Consider the following 19,265-nt stretch of genomic DNA (forward strand, 5'->3'; position numbering starts at 1 on the left):
GCTGCTACAGTACACACTACCCTTCACCATTTGCCCCAGGACTCCTGCTCTCACTTGTCCTTCGACAAGCTGTGTGACTACAGCCTGGACCTGCCCCCACCTCATTACCCTTGGCCCTGTGGGTGAATGGGTGGGACATGACAGGGGGGTTGTAGATGGTGGAAATGGGGTAAGAAAGTTTGGGTGAGAGCCGGGAAAGAGAGCGATGATCATCTGGCCAGGGAGAAGCATTGGGGACAGAGTCACTGGGCAGGGGTCAGAGCCTCAGGGAAACAAGGGCACTGGAATTTGAAGCAATCACAGCTCATGGAAAGTAGGAGGAAGAACTCTGGGAACCATTGAGATTGGCGAGGTTAGCGTCGCGGTTAGAACAACGCTGTTAAGGGGCCAGCGAGCCGGGTTCAAATTTGACACTGTCAGTGGGGAGTTGTGCATTTTTCCCGTGTCTGCGTGGGTTTCCACCAGTTGCTCCTGGTCCTTCCACCATTTAAAACGTACCGGGGGTTGTAGGTCATTAGTGTAATTGAGTGGTTGTGGCTCATAGGCTGAAAGGGCCTGTTCCCGGGCTGCATGTGTCAATATAAAATCTCCATCTAAAATGATAGTCCAGCCTGTCATGAATTTTTTAAAGATTCAACTCAAATGACTGGTCCATATAAACAACTCTGAAACAGTCCTTTCGCTCCTTCTTTTCTGCTGGCCAAGCTGCTTGCAAACAAACTATATCCCTCTCAACCTTTTCATTCCACGGACCCATTCAACTGACATTACATTTTCAACCTGTGGGCCTGTGGGAATAAGTTATTTCCCTGCCTGGCAACCTGATTATGTTCCTCCATAATGGTGAAGTTTTGGAAGTCTGGTTGGCGCATGCACTGTGGATTTGCGACTTGGAGTTGGGGTCGCGCCTGTGCGGCTGATACGCACGTGCCGACTGAGGGCCACTCAGCAAAGTCTTTGTGGAAGCGCCAACTAACAAGTCGCGCATGCGCACTGAAATTAAGGTGGCTGCCCCCAGCCGATGGACCCTGAGAAACTGAGTCACAAAATCAATCTGCACATTTTGGGTCGTACGTGCCCTGTGTCTCTGTTCTCGTTTGATTTTAAAAATAGTCTCTAAGACTTCAGGGCTCCTCACACAGGGGCAAATCTCCGACTTGCGTCCATTGTGGGACCTTTCGGGTTTCATTACGATCGCAAGTCGGGGAGGACCTGTCGGGGGTCATTGGGTCGCTTAGGAAAGGATGGAAAACAAATCTGAAGGAGTTTAGAAATAGTTATTATTTTAATTGCAGGAGTTTAGAAACAGTTATTATTTTAATGTTAGGAGTTCTGAAACAGTTATAGAAGGTAGAAAGAAAAAGCAAGAAAAAAGCTAAAATGTTCTTTGTGTAAAATGGCGCATGAAAAACAGCAGAACAGAGTAAACAAGATAACAGAGGAATTTAAGAAATATGCACGTACACACACAAAGAGCTTGTTTAATAGGGGGTGGGGAAAGGAGGTGTGAGTACGGGATAGGAGAAAGTCGGACTCAGTCAAGAGTCAGGCGAATAGGGAAAAGTGCCAAACCAATCCAAGAAGGATAAATGTAGGAACAATGTAAGGGGAGGTGAATTGAAAAATGTATAAAAACAAAGAAGCTTCCCGCCCTCGGTGTACTTTCCCGAGGTAGGGGGAGAGTACCCAACCTTGCAATGTTGTAAATGTAAATAAATGTTCTTTGTTCTCAACTTTTGTCTCGAGCAGATTTTGTGAACGTGAAGCCACTTCTCACAAATCCATTTTTCTTTGCTTCCCAATGCTTATAGAATGTGTCTGATTCCATCCGTTTTTCCTGTTGTTGTATCACATTCTTCATAAAGTTAGATGTTATTTTTTAAAGTAGTGTCACTTGAACAATAATTGCTCCAATCCTTCTGATCCTGATGTACCAAGTGTTTAAAATGCAATGTTTCTCAGTTACTTGTCCAAATGCCTTAAAAATATAGGGACTTTGGTGTTAACAATACAGAGTCAATATTTCACTAATCCTTTTGAATTTATGATCTCTGGGATTTCTCGTCAAGTTTTCTATTTAGGTTGATGTATCTTGCAGACCTGTTTGGTTGCAGCAAGTAAGAAGTTATCGCCTTGTAGCATCCGCTGTGGCAGCGCTACCACATACTGTTTTAAATTCCCCACGTGTGCTCGCTGGCCAACCCACTTCTGGTGACGTACTCCCTGACTTCCATCTTTACGTCATTGTGTCGTGGAGTCACTCTCCAGCTGGCTGCCGCTATGTGGAAGTGTAGGGCTCCTCAGCCCATACATGGTGCTAGGAGTGGGCTCCTTCTCGGCAGTGAAGGGGAGTCTGTGCCATCTTGGATTATCCAAGTGTTGCAGCGATTTGGCCTCTTTTTGCTCACCTGGTCTCTTGACGCACCATAATCTCAGCATTTATAAGGGGGAAATTCTTTCAATGTTTCATTCACTTTTATTACAGAATTCTTCCTAGATTATCTGTGTAACATTGAATGTTATGGGTTTTCATGAACAGGGATCATGATTTTACTCATAATTTGGTGAGCAAATAGATGGGACATTTTTACTAATGCCCCATGGGAATCGAAATAAAAATGAAGTGACAAAATTTGGAAGGTTTGTTGACCCTTGTTTTTAAGCAGGATGTCAGGATAACCTTCATGTTACTTGCTGAATTAAAATGTGATTTGTCAGTTCTTAATGGCAGCTGCCATATTGGCATTGCAAGGAGAGATGGGAAATGGGTCAGGTCCTTGGTGGTCCCAGTAATGCAACGTAGAAAGATGTCACGGGGCTGAATGTGGTTTAGGGAGGATGAGGGTATTAATTTTTAGGAAACGTATGTGGCCAGCCACCTATCAATATTTTTTGTCAAACAGAAACTGCTGCTGGTAGAAGCCATTTCCTACTTTGAACAGGCCCAATGTCAATATCCAAGCACATATTGTTAAGAGCCCATAGGATCCCAAAACCCAGCAGCAAGAGACATTCACCAAGACAAGTGGTTTTTAAAACAGAAGTTATTTTTAATCAAATTTAAACATGAAATTAGAATGAAACTTTAAATTAACTCTATACTTAACTAATCCAAATGAACCCCCTTCTAATTCTAAGCGCACATGTTTGTAATGTGTATAAATTTAAGAAAAGTTCTTTGGTTCAAGGTTCAATCTCACTTCTCCTTCTTCCAAGTTCTCTGGATGCCCAGCCTCCCCCTCGCCCTACAACTCCCCCTTCACCCTCCCCCTTACCCCTGCCTGGCCCTGCCCCCTCCCCTCATTCACCGCCCCCGCCCCCTCCCCTCATTCACCTGCCCCGCCCCCTCGGGGCTCCCGCCCCTCCCATCCCCCTCCCTCTCCCTCATCCCCATCCCCTCCCCGCCCCCTGCACCGACCCCTCGGCTCCACCCAAACACCCCGCTGGTACCGGCCACTCCTGGGTGGGGCCCGGCGGGCTGCGGGTCGCCCGCTTGCGTGGCTGAGGAAGGTCCCGGCGCTGCCGCCAACTTCATCCCATTCGCGCCCGCGGCGACGCGACGGACCCCGAGCAGATGACGCCGCCACCAACGTCCCGCCTCCTCACAGCAAGAGCCAATCAGCCCGCGAAACCGCCCATCAATCCAACCCGACTTTAGCGTCCAATCCCATAGCGGCCTCACCCAATCAACCCATTGGTTCGCGCAACTGAAGCAACCAATCAGCGAGCGAGCGAACACACAGGTGAACCCAATCAGCATCGCAAGACAGAAATCAAAGGCAGTGGAAGGAGCAGGAGACCTTTCGGCCCTTCCACTTACAACTACCCCAACAACTCAATCTAATCCTTGGGAAACACAGGATCACTTTGTCTTGGCTCCAGGATTCCTCTGATCTCAAGAAATACATTGTACCCCAACTGCAAGGGAGACTATTTATTATCAAACTTTCCTTTATATTTATTACCGCTTCCAATTTAATGGAGGACACAAGTGGTTGTGTTAGCCAGCTGGACCGCCTCGGGGAACCTCATGGAGCAGGCAATCTTGGTGAGAAGGTAACTCATCCCGCGGGAGGCCGGTAGTGACCCTACAATGTCATTGTAGATGTGGCTGAACCTATGTGGTGCTGGCTCGAATGTCTGGCATGGTGCCTTCACGTATGTCTGTATTTTGGTCATCTGGCAGAGTGTGCAGGCCTTGGCCCACTGACAACCTGTTTTTGAAGGCTCAGCAAGACCAACCGATTGACCACCATTTTGACAGTACTGATGGCTGGGTGCGTCAGATTGTGCACCTCATCATAAAACTGCCATCTCAATGCTGTCGGCACGATGAGGTGGGGTTTGCCGTTGGAATGTCGCAGAGGAGCGTCTACTTACCAGGATCGATGTTAACATCCTCCAGCCTGAGCCTGGACATTGCTGTCTTGCTTGCAAGGATCTCAGGGTCATCCTGCTGTCCCCTGCCGAGGGCTAAGTGGTCTATTCACTGGGACAGGGCCTGGATAGACTTGATTGCGGGGATGGGGCAGTGCGTCACCCATGATGTGTTGAATGTCGGTAGTGAACTCAGACTCATATGAGAGGAGTCGCTGCTGCTTGGCCGACCACAGGTCCAACACTTTATGGAAGGCAAAAGTTAATGGCTTCTGGTCCATGAAGACACTGAATTGTCTACCTTCCAAAAATACCTTAAGTGCCTGACTGCCAGGTACAGCACCAATTGCTCTCAGTCAAAGACGCTGTATTTGAGTTCAGGTGGCCAGAGATGTCTGCTAAAGAAGGACAGGGGCTGCCATTCCCCTTTGATGAATTGCTCCAGTGCACCCCCTACTGCTGTGCAGGAAGCATCTACTGTGAGAGTGGTGGGTGTCTCTGGCCTGGCGTGTACCACAAGGGTTGTGTTGGCCAGTGCGTCCTTGGCCTTCTGGAACGCCTCCAAATCCTTTTGTCCCAGGTAATGTCTTTACCTTTCTCCACATGATGTGGGCCACGGGGGGACGTGGCAAGATGGTGTAAGGATCAGACGTGCCTTCCAGTCCTCTCCTGACTCTATCTTAATGTTTTGTCTAGAAATGCCTGTTAAAATTCTTTAAAAGTTTAGATAACTTCAGTGCTGTTAATTTAACTTATGATGGTAAAATTGGTGGAAAAGAGCAAAAAAAACGACAACAGATTATCAAAAAACTACATTTTCCAAAAGTTCAAGTTTTGGAGCCTACCTACAGGAAAGACATCGAGACTCAGCCTGAAATGGATCCCAGGAGAAAGGTACAGCTTTCGGATGTAGAGTCCAATATTACATCGGTAGAGCCCTCTAAAGTGGTCGCCAAACAGCCTTTAGAAGAAAGAGTTACTCAGGTTCGCACATGTGCAGTACCATCTGATGGCAATGTTATGAATGAACCACTTGTAGTAACATCAGTTGAAGTACCGGCTGGGGAAAGGCATTTGTCAACTGTAGCGGTGGCACTGCAAACTGCACCTTTGAGATAAAAGAACCTATACAACTTGATGGACTGGGGAAAACCCCGGCCAGCGTCCTCCAGTCATTGCTGGAGAGGCTGTGGCTGGGGTTTCCACACGCAGCTATACTACAAGGAAGGCAACCAGAATGAAGGAAGCAAAAGAAGACCCATTGGTTATGCAGAAGAAGCAGGAATCTGTTGAGCCAGAATCTCTTCCAATTGAAAAGATTCTTGTGAATCTTGAATCTAAATGATCTTATACAATGCAGGGATTATCCAAGATTATGATTGAACTTGGTACTAGGTTTAATACTCTGTGGTGAAAATACATTCTCAACAGATGGCTGAGTTTGGAGCTTTTAAGCTTGAAGTGAGAGATAAATTTAATTCGTGTGAAGAAGATATAGACGAAATACGAGATCATGTTTCAGATGTGACCAAAATGGTCAAAGACTTACAAACTCAAAATAAAAATTTGGTGAAAAAGATTGATTATTTGGAAAACCAATCCAGACGGAACAATATAAAGATTATTGGTTTGCCGGAAGGAATGGAGGGACCAGACCCAAGAAAATTTTTTACTGAATGGATTCTGCAGGTGCTGGGTCAAGAACATTTCCTGGAAGGTATAATACTGGAACGTGCTCACAGAGGCTTGCGTAGAAGACCTATTTCAGGTCAAAGTCCAAGACCTGTTTTGGTTCGTTGCTTGAATTATTACGACAAGAAATAATTTTACGAGTGGCTATTAGAAATGCACAACAGAGAAAATCACCCTTGATGATTCAAAATAATCGAGTTTTCTTCTATGCGGATTTGAGTCAAGAAGTTATGTTCCAATGACGGGAATTCAATTCTGCTAAAGAGTTGTTGTGGAAGAAAGGTTATAAGGCAACCTTTAGATATCCAGCTGTTTTGAAGGTTTTTCAAGATGGTTGCCAACCAAAGTTCTTTGATTCTCCAAAGGAAGCTATAGCATTTGCTCAAGAGCTGCCAATTACTCGGTTTCAACAGAGACGTAGTCCGCCGCGATCTCTAAGGAGACAAGAGATGGAACAAAAGAGCCGTGCTCCAAGAAGGAATGGTTGTAATGGTGACTCGGCAGTTGGAGCTGATTAAAAGAAGAGTTGTTCTTTTTTTTAATGTTTTTTTTAAAAAAAGGAATATTAAATAATGATGATGTTAGTTTAAGATGAAGTGAGAGTTGGGGGAGAGAACTGGATGGGCACTATTTCCTGAAAGTCATCTGCTACGTGTGAGTTATCTCACACCAATTTTTTTGGGAGTTACTGCATTGCGCGGTTTAGACGGGAGGGGGTATTTTTAACCTCCTACCTGTTTTTTTTTCCTTTTTTTGTATTATTAGATTAAAGAGTTAAGGGTTTTCTTTTGTGTTTATAAAAAAAAGCATAAGAAAGTATTTGATTGTTTAAAAAACTAAAAATTCATGTGGTTTTTTTTGTAAAGTTTATTCAGTAGATAAGGAATATTTGAAATTTAAATGTGAATGGGATGGATAAGTTTTTTTTTAATATTTTTTCTTTAACTTTAAGGTGAAAGGAGTGGTAATTCTGGTGTATATTATTTTGCTATTTTAGTTATAGAACGAAGGGAATAAAGGTGAAAGTTATAAATTGAATTGTACAATTCTTAATGAGGCTTGAATTTTGTTTTTGGCTTATGCTCCATTTGTTGAAGATATAGATTTCGTTGCAGATGTATTTTTATATTTGGATATCTGAATTTTAACGTAATGATTGGGGATATTTAAATGTGGTTTTGGAGCTTTTATTGGGTAATTATTCAAGGTTAAAAGGGAAAAATGGTGGAAGAGTACCAAATTTGAATTGTACAATGTTTAATGAGGTTGGAATTTTGTTTTAAGATGGCAGTTTATGTGACTAATATGATGATAGATGTGAAGTTAGTTGATATTTGGTGAAGGTTTATCTCTATTGAGAAATTTTATTTTTCATCTTTTTTTTTCTCATGCTACAATTTTTTTTAAAGAATTGATTATTGTTTCAGAATTTTTGATAGACAATGTTACTGATTTTACTAATTTTTTATATTAAGTTTGTTAATTATATGTTTCATCTTAACTCTGTTAAATATATGCATTTAAGTTTGATTTAAATATGTTTTTTAAGTCTGATATCTTAGTATTAATTACTTTTCTTTTTGTTAGTATTTTAATTGGTTATGTTTTTGTTTTTTTTGTAAGTGGGTTTTTTTCTCACATATATTATTAACTTTATTAATTCTTCACTCTTTATTTTGGGGGGGAAGGGGGGGTTGGACTAATTTGAGTTGGGTTATTAATGTGTAATAATTATTGGGGAGGGTATAGTTTATTTAGATTACTGATACTGTATTGTAATTTTATTATTTTGTTCTTAATTTTTAAATGTAATTCTATATGTTATTCATGTTATAAAATCTTAAATAAAGTTTAAAAACAAAAATTTGATGTCGGCCACAACCGGTATGAATCGGTGATAAAAATTAAACGTACCAGTGAATTCTTGCAGCCCCTTCATTATGTGGGGTTTGAGGAAGCACTTAACAAACTCTATCTTTTCAAGCAGGGTTTAGTTCCGTGCCTGTTGATTTGACCCCCAAGGAAGTCGAACGTTTCCAACCTGAACTAGCACTTAGCAAGGTTTATATCGTAAGTCCAAATTCCCGCAGCCAGGCGCACAGTCACATTAGACGGTCTCTGTTTAGCTTCATTGCCACCACTTTGACATCTTGCGGTTACTGCCACCCTCTGCTGTTGGAGAATATCCTCCTTGATCTCAGCCCCTCAATGTAACTAAGAACCCCTAAAATGTCCCTAATGTTTTGGCCTTCATCACTACTCCTGGCAAGGCATTCTTGACACCCACAACTCTGGGTAAAAGAAAATACCCCTGATATCTCCCCTAAATCTTCCTCCCTTTGCTTTAGACAGATGTCTTCTAGTGTTTGCTACTCCCATCTGGGTTTCAGGCAAACTGAAGGGCATCTTTCACCGAGTTTCTGGTTTTCCAGCAGTTCTGGATGTCTATCTCTGGATGCTCTGCTCCGTGGACCACCCCGCAGTATCCCATCTAGTCCTGGAGTCTCTGTGTCAGCAATGCTCTGCTGACCACTGCCTGATGGCTTTGTGGTCAAATGTGTTTGTCTATGAAACCGTTCCCAGGAAGGTAAAGGGGCAAAGTCCTGCTGACTGGAACATTGTGCAGCACCAGGGCCAGGCCAATCTTTCGCAACACCTGAGCCAGGTAGAACCTCAGCACAGAGCAGCATTTGGTGCCCTTGCACTTTGGTTACAAGCACAGCCACACACAATTATGGTCATGCTGGTTACACCCTTGTCCCCATTGATTGATGATGTACACGGTCCTTCTCCAGACTCTATCCATTTTGGACCCCCACATGAATTGAAATTTGTTTTGGGAATTGACAGGGTGGTGGTGTGGGGATGGGCCAAACCTGGCCCACGTGCAGCAGGACCGAAAGTTCCTTGCACATTGCACCTGATAATCAGGTTTTACCCGAATGACAGAGATGGGTATCTGTGTGGTTCTCCCTGTCTCCTGGACCTGGGGGTCTTTGTACTGCTCCCCATCTCCTTAAGTTGGTGCTTTGTTCTCCACCACCCCCACAAGAAATCCAAGACCCCTGGATGGAGGGCAGAGGCGCAGAGAGATCAGTGAGAACATGGGTAGTTTCAACAGGGTGGGGTCCATCCAGGCGCCTGATAACAGGAGGAACCAAGTGGGAAGGAGGATGCAGGGCATTCGATAGCAGGACATTGCAAGAGAGTGGATTCCTCGAACTCTTCAGGGGAGGAGGCGCTGGTCGATCCATCGGTTTAGGTGGGGCAGGGTATAGACATAGCAGCTGACTGGAATTGTCAGCGGGTTACTGAGACCTGGGAAAGGAGGGGAAGGAGGGTGCAGTAGTGTTCTGAGAGTGCTGAGGGAGAGGCAACATGGGGGCCACCTCAAGGCAACGGTCCCCTGATTGATTGCAGGGATGGGCTCTGTAAATAGACTCATAGATATCCAGCACAGAGCATCTTTGTCGCCCTGCCATCAGGAAGGAGATATGGAGGAATAAAAGCAGAGCAGCCAGGGAGGGAAATAGCATCTTCCCACAGGCCATGAGATTAACAAGGGAACATGAGCTGGATGGGAGCTAAGAATGAAAAGGGTGAGAGGAATATGGACTAATTACAACAGCTCAGCTAGCAGGAGAGAGGTGCTGAAGGGCCTGTTTATGTTTTCTCTATCTGGACCAGCTTTTGAGTTCAAGCTTTAAAAAACCCAATCATTTTTAAATTTAATATCAATGGTACAGAATGAATCAAGAGACAAGATGTCTGTCCAGCAGCAAGCGTCGAAGGCACTTCCTGAAACGGAGGCTCTGAAACCACAGGGAGGTTCTGGACGGAAAGAGGCCCAGCTTCTTCTGGAAGGAGGAGAGGAGAGGCAGGGGAAATGCAGGGGAAGGGAAGGGGAGGGGAGGGGCTAGGGATGCCGTCCACCGTTCACCTCCCCTTTCCTCTACCCCGTTCCCCTCCCCTTTCCACTGCCCGTTCCCCTCCCACATCCCCTCCCCCTTCCAGTCCCCAGTTCCCGTCCCCCGCTCGCCTCCCCCATTCCCCTCCCCCTTCCCTTCCTCCTACTCCTAACCCTAACCCCTAACAAAATCCTAAACCTAACCTTAACACTACCGATACCCCCTACCACCACTCCACGTCCCCTAACTCTACCCCCACCCCATCCACTAACCCTAACTTTATTCCTACGCCTATGCCACCCCCTAACCCCAACCCTAATGCTACCCACCATCCCCTAACCCCAAACCTCACTCCTCCTCTACCCCCCTGCTCCTACCCCCTTCCCCTATACCTAACACAAGCCCACTTCCCCGAACTATAGACCTAACCATAAACCAAGATATAGCCCTACCCCATGTCTCCTAACACTAACCCTAACTCTACCCAACTTCCCCAACCCTAAACTAAACCCTATCCCTATCCCTTACAACCTACCTCCTTCCCCTAACCCTCCCTCCTACCCCTTCCCCATACCCGCACCCCCTACAACTATCCCATTCCCCTAACCATACCTCCTACACCTTCCCCATACCCACACCCCCTACAACTACCCCCTACCCTATCCCTTACAACCTACCCCCTTCCCCTAACCCTACCCCTTCCCCATCCCCGCACCCCCTACCACTACCCCCTACCCTGCCCCTTACCACAACCCCTACCCTTACCCCCTTCCACTACCCCCTTTCTCCTACCCCCTTCCCCTCCCCCTCCTTCCCCTAGGTTAGGGGTAGGAAGGGGAAAGGGAAGAGGGAGGGGAAGGGGAGGAGGAGAAAGGGAGGGGAAGGGGGAGGGTTAGGGGAGGGGATGGGGGAGGGGAAGGGGAGGGGGAAAGGGGAAGGGAAGGGCGGAGGGGAAGAGGGAGGTGAAGAGTGGAGGGCTGGGGTTAGGGCATAGGTGTGAGGGCAGGGGAAGGGGAAGATGAGCGGGAGGGGGTTGGGATGGAGGAGGGGTAGAGGAGAAGAGGGGAAGTGGGTGAAGGGACATGGAAGAGGCAGGGAATGGGGTTGGCAGGGCCAGAGGGATACGACGGGGAGGGGTTCAGGCCATCATGATGTTGTCCGTCCTCTGTTCAGCTGGGATGCGAGGTTCTTCTGGACTCGTGTCTTGTCTCTGAGATCGCTCCTTCTCCTGGGAAGAGAAATACGAGTGATAGAGATACTGTCTCTGAGGCCTGAACACAATGACTTTGGAGGGTCCCAACACTTCCCCCATCATCCTCCCTACCCCTGAACCCTCCCCTCCCTCACACCAGTACTCTCCATTTTTCTTGAATTCCTGTCCATATTAAAATCCTTTTCATGCCTTTTTTGGACAAGCCTCCGCTACTACCCCGACAATGCATTCCAGCCACCCACTACATTCTGTGTGTATAAAATGTACCCCTCACGTCTTGCCTAAATTTCCCTCAGCTCACCTTATTTAGACGTCCTCTGGTATTCTCGCCCCAGGAATGCACACAATATTCCAAGTGTGGTCTGACGAGAATTTTATACATCTGCAACGATACCTCTCGGTTTTTGAACTCAATCCCCTGGCTCCTGAAGGCCAGCACACAATACACCATCTTAAACTCCCTCTCAATTTGCACAGCAACCTTGAGTGATATATGGAGCAGGATCTAAATATTTCTCTGTCCTGCACACTGTTCATAATCCTGCCATTAACCAAGTGCTCTGCCCACACATTCTTGTAATCCGCATTCAATGAAGATATTGGTCTATATGAAGCTACTTTTAATGGGGCTCCAACCTTCTTTGGAATAACTGTTATTCGTGCCCTTGAAAATTACTCTGGAAATAAACCTGGACCAGTTGCTTATTTAAGTACATCTGATTTACAGGATTGAACTCCATCTGTCACTTCTCTGCAAACTGGATGACCTATGACAACCTTCTACACTGTCTACAACATCTCTACCTCTGTGTGATCCCCTGACGTACCCACCCTTCCACTCCCATCATCATTCATAAAAATCACAAAGAGCAGGGGTCCCAGAGCAGATCCCTTTGGAGAGCCACTAGTCATTGTTCCATCTACTACTACCCTCTGTTTACTGCAGACAAGCCAATTCTGAATCCACACAGCCAAGGCTCCATGGATCCCATGCCTCCAGACATTCTGAATGAGGCCTCCGTGGGGATCTTGTCAAGCACCTTACTAAAATCCTCGTGCAGCACATACAGACCTTGACCTTCATCTATCTCCTTTGACACCTCCTCTAAAAACTCAATTTGACTCGTGAAGCAGGACCTGCTCCTCACAAAACTATCCATGAGTTTCCCCAGCATGTTTGGGCATTGCCCTCGGCCCCAGAATCTGCAGACTTTCTGGCGAGTCCCTCCCTTACCCCTTCCCAGAGCTTCCGCATCCATTAGAACATCAAGCATTGCTGCCCAGTACAGGCCCTTTGGCCCACAAAGGCTGTACTGACCTTTGTAAATGTTCTCCACAACCTTTACCTGTACCACACCCATAGGAACATAGGAAGTGGGAACAGGAATAGGACAAAAATGGCCTATCGAGCCTGCTCCGCCATTCAATATGATCATGGCTGATCTAATTTATGACCAAACTCGACCTACCCTGCCTTCTCGCCATATCCCCAAATTCCTCTATCATGTAAAAATTCTGTTCCCTTACATCCACATGCTCGTCTCAGAGACTTTTATATGTACCTATTCTACCAACCGCTACCACTTTCTCTGGTGACGCATTCAAAGCTCTCACAACTCTCTGCATAAAAAAAATCTCCCCTCACCTGAAGCGGATGCTCTCTGAGATTTGCACCTGACACTTTAGGAAAGGTTTCTGGCTGTTCATTCCATCTAAGGCCCCCACAATCTTATTTAGAATAAGTTATTAAGCTGTGGAAGGGGCAAGTTGGGAGAGGGAGGAGGGGAGAGAGCTGGTGGGGGAGGGGTGAGAGCTGGTGGGGAGGGGACAAGGCCGTGTTGTGGAGAGGGATCAGGATGGCGTTGAGGTGGTGAACGGACAGACATGGGTGGATCTACCTGCCGAAATAAAGGAGCAATAAGAAGGCCATCTCGGGATCTACCAGCATCTTCTGGGGCTTGATGTCTCAATGGAAAACCCCCTGAGGATGGAAGTAGGCCATGCTCTGCTACAGCTGGTACATGAACATCTGGCAACACAACGATATAACATGACCCACTCTGCCTCCACACTGGCCGGGTCTGGATCCTGAGGGTAAGGGGAGGTGGGTGAAGGGCCCCTCCCTGCCAATCAACATCCATCCTCATCATCCTCTCCACCCCTCTCCCCTCACTACCCTTTCTCTCCTCACCAATACCCATTGAGACCCTCATGCACCCTTCATCGATATCCAGTCCCCAGCGAGACTCAGCCAGTAAACTCCTTCATATCCTCCAACCCCACCATCCAAGCTTGCCCCAGTGGACAACTTGACCACCCAGACCCACAACCACCTTGATGTAGATCATGGGAATGGGCTGCTTGGCCTTGTTGAAGTGCTGGACCATGCAGTGAACCGTCTTGGGAACATAGTCCAGACCCAGATTCAAATAAACCTGCTCTTCCTCTTGGACACAATACAAACATGTCAGCTGGATTTACCCTCAAAAACCCCGTGCCTCTCCCAACAGGAGTGCCAGCCCCTCCTGCTCTCTGTAGACCTGATGCCCCCACTGCTCAACACAACATGGCATGAATCCAACGGCTCAGCGAGCAGAGCGTCAACAGGCCGTAATGGACCCGTCCGCTGCCCCATCATTCGGCTTCTGGTGAGACTGCACAAAATGTGCAGCTCTGACCGCCCTCCCTCGTGAGGCAAGGATTCACCGGGGGAGAAAAACCATTGACGTTTCGAGATGAGAAATGTTTGCAGCCGGGTGTTGGCTGGGGTCGAACATGTGGAGGCTGAGTTGTTGGGACGATTCAGAGCAGGCGTTGATTTGGAAGCGCACCAAAAGGTGCCAAAAGTGAGTTATGGGGGAAAGTACATTCGTGAAATGAATTGGGGAAACAGACTGGAGGGGCTGAGTGGCCGAATTTGGCGACCTTGTCTTGTGGTCTTGGCTGCTGCTGTCTGGAGTTGAAATGGCAAGAGGTCATGAGTTAATGGGTGAGGAGCAGGGCAGCCAACGTCAAAGAGTCAGCACTGGTCAGAGGGGCAGGATGGAGGCAACAGAGAGGCTGCAGCGAGACAGATCGATTGAAGGAATGGGGAAGGTAGCAGCAAATGATATGCATCAGAGTGAGGGTGGGGTGGGTGCAGGTGGATCTTACCTTGACTACAGAGGAGAAGTTGAGAAGAGGGACAATGATGGTGTGATCCAACTTTCGCACGATCTGCAGTTTGCGGTTCTATGGCGAGAGAAGAACATCAGCAAGGCTGGGCGATGGGTCGGGGCCCTGAGGGGCAACTTGTCCAAGTTGAGGGGGGAGGCGGGGAGGAGATTTGTCAAGAGGTCAGAGGTGGGGAACTCCAAGGGAGGCCGAAGTGGGGGACTTTTCGAGAGTCAGTGGGGGGGACTTTTCGTGTCGCTGGAGTGGGGACTCGTCAGGGGGTTCAATGAAGTATCATTTCAGTTTTTATGATTGTTTTCCCAGCTTCTACTAAACAATGAATTTGCAGAAAATCTTTGATATTTGCCAGGTGTGTGTGTGTGTGTGTGTGTGTGTGTGTGTGTGTGTGTGTGTGTGTGTGTGTGTGTGTGTGTGTGTGTGTGTGTGTGTGTGTGTGTGTGTGTGTGTGTGTGTGTGTGTGGGGTGGGGGGTTGTGTGTGGGGAGGGGGGCTGCTGTTGTGGGTTTGTGTGACTTTCTCTGTTTCCAAACCCCATGGCTGCTTTGGTCTCTGTCAGATGCTCCTCTTTCCACCCCCCTTCAAAAATGTGTTTGGGGTGTTGTTTGTCAATTGGGTGTAATTGTGTGAAACGGGCTCATGTGTCGCAAGGGCCTGTGAACGTGCTGTAGGCCCTAAATTTAAATATCAGGGTTTTTCATTTCCACACAACTGCTCCTCCCCCTCACCTTGAATCTCTTGTCTTGCAAGATCTTCTTGATGGCAATCAGCTCTCCGGAGTCCACCAGCCTTGCCTGGTACACCACACCGAAAGATCCATTGTCGATGATTTTAACATCTGTGCAGGACACCACCTTGGGGACGTTGGGTCCATGACACGGTGTGGCCACCTCTGTTGTGGCCTTATTGCCATGTCCTCTGGGGCAGAAGCATCAGCATTTACACACCCAGAGGGTACACAACAGGTCATTTATCCCAGCCCAGCCTTGTTGTCCGAGTTAGTCTCTACCCCTCCCTCTACCTCCCTTCCAAGGGTCTCCAAAATGTCAGAATTGATCCTCTGGTGGTTCGTTCCAGCCTCTCAGTAGAAATATTGCCACCCCAGGTCCCTCTTTGATCACTCTCCTCAGACTGAGGCCAGTTCCGCAGCCGTTCACTTTATTTACAACCCTCCCTCCATGAGAGGATCGGGTCATCCTTGACCTTCAGCACGTCCCGGGGAGATGAACCACTCTGAACCCTACCACGGGTTTAGCAGAAGCCCTCCACATTCCCAGAAGCTCAGCAACACCGTGATCTTCCTTGATGCAAGCGAGACCTCGTCGCCTGAGGGAGCAGGTGGTGCGGAGAGAGCCCCACGCTTCATCGCTCAACTCTGTTGGGTCTGCCGCAGCAGAAACACTTTCTAGCACCTTGATCCAGGTCCACTGGGGGAAAGAATCCTATCCCGGTTGGGGGTGTGTGGGGGTGTATGCAAGGGTGGAAGGGATCTTGTAACCACGGGGGGGGGGGGGCGTGGCGGGTGGAGGAGCGGTCGTGTCTCTCAGTGGACAGATCCCATTCCATGTGGAGGGGGAGCTCTGTCCCATTTCTGTTGAAAGGTCTGCCTTCCATCCCCCTCGCAACTTCTCTTCTCCCTCAGACACCTCACACTCTCCCCTGCCCCGAATCCTCTACCACACTCTCATCCCCCACCCAACACCACCCCCATGGTTTCCCCAGTGCTTTCCGTCCCCTCGCACCCCATCCCCCCAGCTCAACCCTATGTCCCCTATCTCTGATCCAAACTCCCTTGACATTAGCCTGTGGTGCTACCCCGTTCCTTTGTTCTCCCCTCCTGTCCTACAGACCCCATCCCTTTATCCCCTCACATGCCATTGTTCTCCCCTCCCCAGTCCCCTCCAGCTGCCTCATAAAGTGCCCTGCACTCAGGATGGGGAGAGGGGATTAAATGTAGCCTCCATTCTCTCCGCCCACACTGGGTAAAGGATCGTGCCAGAGGAGTCTCTGTCCCAGTAGGGGAGCCTGTAACAGGCTCTTTATCTCACCCATGGGTGCAGGGTGCTTCCAAACACAACCCTGTTGATCAGAGGGTCCCTGGGATGAGACAGCGTCCTACTCCGACACGTGGACCAGAATCCCCTTCCAGGAGAGGCATCTTTCTCGTGTTGCTGTGCCATGACACGACTCAGCTATGGCTGCCCCATGCAGTGACATCATCACCCCCTCTGTGTCATCATCTCCCCCCTCTGTGACACCTCCCCTCTCTGTGACACCACTAGTGTAATGGGTAGGGACATCCAACCATTTAAATCCTCCTCAATTTCCCCAAGCAAGGGGAGAATAATTCAGCTGGTCTAAATTACTCGTTGTTATCTATTCTAACTCCTAGATATTTGATCCCATTTTGCCGCCACATTTGTTGACTATTTTCTTGACATTGGCTCTAATCCCCCTTCCTAAGTGACATGATTTTGCACATATCCCAAAAGAACTTATACCCAGAGATGTCCCCATAGTCCTCCAGGGAGGAGCACAACTTGGGCAATGAGTGTGTTGGGTCTGTCAGATATATCAGAACAACTTCTGAAAATAAATTGATTTCATGCTCTTCCTGGCCTGTTCTGAAACCTTTAATGCCTGAATCCTGGCAAATGGCCTCGGCTAATCGCTCCATGGCCAGTACAAACTCACTCACTGGGAGTGTGGGGGAGGAGTCAGACCTTGATTGGCATGTCTGTTGGCTTCCTCTGTCCCTCTCATCTCGACATCAGTGGCTCAGGTTGGGGGAGTCTGTGCTGGCTCCTGCAGTGCAGAGCAGCACTGCTGGACCACCTTTATCTCCTTATTTTCCTGGGCCCTCTGCAAATCTTTCCTTTCTATGATCTCACATTGGTTTCTCAGGAGAAACACTGGCAGCCAAAAGGCACCCTCTGATTCCCCTTAGATTTTGGGAACCCCGACTTCTTGAAGTGGGACCACACGTGGTGACCTATTTTCTCAAGATGTGGATCCAGGAGCTTGGACCAGTCTACCAGTTTGCCGTGGTCCGCCAGCATGCTTGCCAAGCTCCCGAACCCTGCACTCTCGTCAGTCCACCCGCAGATCTTGTTCTCCCTGCCTGCACTCGATTTCCTGCCCCAATTCCAAAGCATCTCCACTGCAGCTGTGTTCAGTCGGAACTCGAAGGACCCTGCTCACTGCACCAATTATTATGTGTGTGAAACTGATTCGAGGGGTCCCAAGGGTGGCGAATTTGAACACAGTTGTCTTTTATTGACACATGTAGTGAAGTCGCATGAGGAGTAAAAGACACATACAGACACAAACTCGCCGGATTAATCGATACACTTGCAACCACTCGTGGATAGAAGACTTGACAATCAACTTGTCACATATGATACCTTGAACAGGTCATTCATTCACTCATTGATCTTGGATGCCTGTGGGTGGTAGGGGATATGCAGGTGGCCCCAAATACTTGGCATCACCACCCATTGCTGGTCGGACGTTATCCGATAGGGTATTCCACATATGGAGCACGCTAAAATGGTGCTTGGTCGGCCCGCTGGCAGGACATCTGAGTATGTGCTGACCATCGTGAGAACATATCACTTTTTATTTTGGCAGGGGAGAGGCCTGATATGGTCAATTTATCAGACTTGGCCAGCTCCCGAACCCCAGCGAATGCGGCCCTTGGTTTTAATTGCTGACAAATAGGGCATTTGGCCATCACAGTTCTTGCAACATCATGAGACCCCCAGATCCTCTGTCCATCATAGTGCCCCCATATGCCCACATTTATGATGCACCAATGCTGCCAAGGCTCCGGGGTCTCTCTGCTTGGGGAAAAAAGTGGCAGAGCATATTTGAGCAGCTCAGTCCACAGTGGCATCGCGTCAGCTTCAGCGGTTTTCCTGGAGGTGTGTCCATCCACGTGGTGGACCCTGACTATTCTTTTGTTGTTCCACCTCTCAGAAGATCTGCCAGTGCTGTTGTCCTCAGAGCAGGCAGCCATGGATCTGCCTCCCTGTCTCCTGACGCCGACCCATCCACACTGACGTCCTGTTTGGCACAGCCCAGAAATCCAGTTGCACTGATCGGAAAAGAGGCTCCTGGGCCCGCCTGGTTGTCCCTTTTCGGATCAGTGCCACAGCTGCCAGCTTGGACAGTTGGCTCTCCCCTCCACCTCACCCTCTTGTGTCAGTACTTTATCTGTGGTGGGCTGGAGCGCTCCCACCTTACACCACTGTTTTTCGCACCTCCACCAGCCGGAGCCGTCAGTAAACCAAGCTTTTTCTCTGCTGTCCAGCATCGAGGGTGTTGAACGGTTTGCCCCAGGCCATGGTGCCAAGCTCTTCTCGGGGTCATTCAGGTGGGAGGCTGTCACCTTCGGGCAGGACATGATTTGTTCTTGCAAGTGGCTCAGGCCTTCGATCCCGGTCTCTGTGTGGTCTGCCATGTACCACTTCTTCGGTCCGCTGTGAGTGGCATCCGCAGATTTAACCCATCACATGTTGGGGAGGTGTGGCTGGAGTGTGACTGTCTCTGCTGCCATCTGGTTCTCTGTGGTGAGCAGGCGAGCATCTGACACTCAGATGGGGAGTCGCGGGAGGCAGCTTCCAGGAGGGAATTGAACCAGAAGCTGTGTGGGTCTCGGCGACCTTGCCTCTTTTGCTTGACGCTCCACTTGGCCATTGTCTTCATGGCAGAGACAAGTCATTCAAAGTGTCTTCCACTTTTGAGGGGTTGGGGATACTTGTGGTCAGTGGCAGTGGTGTTCAACAGCGTGTTTTGCCATTAAAGAAGCCATTTGTTGTTCAGGTCATCAATGAAGCGGAGAGTTTTTTTTTCTGGGCAACATTGTACAGTAGATGGAGGGGCAGGGTGAGATGGGGAATATTT

General features: G+C 48.2%; 1 long non-coding RNA gene across 1 annotated transcript; it reads right to left on the reverse strand.

Annotated features, from left to right (window-relative positions):
* Nucleotides 1-10,711: 10,711 nt before the first annotated feature.
* Nucleotides 10,712-15,343, reverse strand: LOC138745373 (uncharacterized). Its single transcript, XR_011346226.1, has 3 exons — nt 15,089-15,343; nt 14,344-14,421; nt 10,712-11,205 (listed from the first exon to the last, which is right to left on the reverse strand). It is a non-coding gene; the product is annotated as an uncharacterized lncRNA (long non-coding RNA).
* Between the last annotated feature and the right edge of the window lie 3,922 nt (nt 15,344-19,265).

This window comes from Narcine bancroftii, chromosome 11 (genome assembly GCF_036971445.1).
Source record: "Narcine bancroftii isolate sNarBan1 chromosome 11, sNarBan1.hap1, whole genome shotgun sequence".
Classification (NCBI taxonomy): domain Eukaryota; kingdom Metazoa; phylum Chordata; class Chondrichthyes; order Torpediniformes; family Narcinidae; genus Narcine; species Narcine bancroftii.